The sequence below is a fragment of the Nanorana parkeri genome, unplaced genomic scaffold (assembly GCF_000935625.1).
Source record: "Nanorana parkeri isolate BGI_ZX_2015 unplaced genomic scaffold, ASM93562v1 scaffold26, whole genome shotgun sequence".
NCBI lineage: Eukaryota > Metazoa > Chordata > Amphibia > Anura > Dicroglossidae > Nanorana > Nanorana parkeri.
The window spans coordinates 3,054,595-3,057,187 of NW_017306294.1; the positions used below are offsets into that span (position 1 = coordinate 3,054,595).

Below are 2,593 nucleotides of genomic sequence, written 5' to 3' on the forward strand. Positions count from 1 at the left end.
TCAATCATCCAATCATGTGCAAGCAAAAATACTTTTTTATTGTATTTTTCTTGCTTGTGATCGGGTATTCTTTGTAAAGCGAATTTTCACAACATTCGCTAACCTGAGGAAAAACTCCCTTGCAAATTAAACAGCCTATTTGACTTTAGTAAATCAACTGTATGATTACCATTCTTGCCCAGTCAGAGACAGTTTCTAGATTTGGAATGATAAAAATAAGACAATTATTGTTGGGCAAAGAGTTAAGAGGAAGCTAAGAGTTTGATAAACCCAAAGTTAGAGGCAAATTCCATTAAACTCTATGGGGGATCTCTTCTATCTGACCCAATTATGGTATACTCTACTAATTACGCTGTGTCCTGCTATATAGATAGATGTGATGCCACTACAATAGACTAAGGTCTCTCCTGGTTAAGCCCCACTCAACTTCCATTGGCGTACCCCTGTTGTGGAAATTTTACTAGGATGTGTTTTTAGTGTATTGTAATGTTTTGTCATTAGTCTCTCAGTGTCTCGGTTTAAATAGACACTGGGGGGTTAAACCATTGGAGTAGATATCTTATGCGCGGCGGAGCAGTGTCTTCTTGGCAAATGTATGGACGCCGGCTGGGGGCCCCCGTGCAATGCATGGATTTATTGGCTTGCGTGGATACATTTGTTTGGAACGCAGTATATGAAAGGAACGTGCGTTTATTGTCCCTAGTGAGTCTGATCAACCCGCTAGAGATAATGACGTTGCCTGAAAATAAGCACGCATGAGAATCATAGTAACATTATGTGGCATTGATCACTGAGCAATGCTGGATAAAGTCACTCCGGTGGTGATAGATTATTCTACTAATGTGTTTTGTTAGCTGGCTCCTGTTCACTTCCTGTCTGCCCCATTTCCTGGTTTGCTGGTTGTTGACATCACTTCCTGTCTTGCCGCATTTCCTGTCTCGCTGTTTGAGACACCCCTTCCGGTCTGACATCACTTCCTGTTGGGCAGGTATAAAACAATAAACATACCTGTGATCTGTCTCTAAGCATGGGATTATCAAGCAAGCAGCATCTGTCTCCTAACTCTACATGACTCTGAAAGGGATACTTCCAGTCCTTGCACAAAAGAGCGTAGTACAACGGGGGAAATTCTTTGCGTTTGGCGCAGCTTAATGCGACATGGATTTGTGGGTTGAACCAAGTGAATTTCCATAACACCCCCCTTGGTTTTTATTTCATTGTTGTAAAAAAAAATGTGTAGACCTTATGGTTGTTTAAGGCTACTTATCTGATGCCTCTGTACTTGCTATGGTCAATTCTCCAAACAATAAAAACTTTACTTGTGAAAAAAAGTCTATGGGGGATCTTGTTGTTACATTTTGGCCATTGCTAAGGCTAATAGACAAACTACTGCCATAAAAGGCATGGGAAGTTGGGCACTGGTACTGGGACATACAAATGCAAAACTACTTTAAAAAAACTAAATGCCGTACAGGGTGAAGAGAGTCTTTTCATGTGGCTTTGGGGGGCAACATCAGCTGTGTAAATGGGAGTGCATAGCAAACATATCTTGGGGATTTCCCAAATTTGAATGCAAAAGTGGAAATGCACTTTACAGTTCCCTTCTGGGTATGGGCTCTGCAGTTGACATATTGCATACATCAATTAATATGCATTACATCATCATGCAGAATAAAGGTATAATGCTGATGTATTAAAATAGATTCCCAGGGTAAAATAGTCTCATTTTTTAACAACAATAAAAATAATGACTTTAGCAGAATATAACAGATTAAATACATTCAGACAATATTTCTAAACAGTTGTATGCTTTTGACTTTAGTCAACATTTTCTAGAAATTACCCAACATTTTAATGTCCCAAGCACCAAAGCAGAGAAGTACACAGCATATTTCATGAGGCATTTCCACATGCTATGAAAAGGTACTCAGGATAAATATAATTACTTATATTAGAATTATGGTTTTATTTAGAATTAAATTTCTTTGGTATTTTATTCTAGCTTATTTCACTTGTTATCTTTACATTATATAGATTATAATATATAGAACTTTTTTTTTTAATCCAGTCTATAAATACACATGAAGCAGGTCTAAGCCAAATGATAGGATTTAAAGAAGCTGTCACATAGTCTATTGATCAGACTGTTTCTATCCTCATCTTGTGTCTTTACAAGACAAGTGAGCAGGTTTAATGAGCAGTGGAGCTGAGAAAGGTCAATGGCATTATCATGTGCACACTCCATAATTTGAATACGTAGCTTCAATGATGTCCAACCATGAAATACTTCTAAGAAATAGTGTTCAGGCTATAAATTATGCATTTTTATTAACAAGTATGTATAAATGTAGGAAAAGTATTATTATTTATATTTTGTCAAATTGAGCTGCAAATTATGAGGTCTATTCACGAAGCTGCTGAGGGCAGCCGAGTGAATGACCGATCTGAAGTGAAGTGAGCCGAACACTGTTCGGCTATTCACTTCAGGCTGGTAAGGCTAATTTCAGCCGTACATCGGCTTGCTTCCTGTGGCTTCGGGTCGGCCGAACATGCTCAGCATGTTCGGACGACCCGAAGTGCAGAAGGATCCAAC

At 38.6% G+C, this 2,593-nt stretch overlaps 1 protein-coding gene across 1 annotated transcript in view; it reads right to left on the reverse strand.

Annotated features, from left to right (window-relative positions):
• PLXNA4 (plexin A4) overlaps window positions 1-2,593 on the reverse strand; it is a 580,559-nt gene that overhangs the window by 112,476 nt on the left and 465,490 nt on the right. The window lies entirely within an intron of this gene.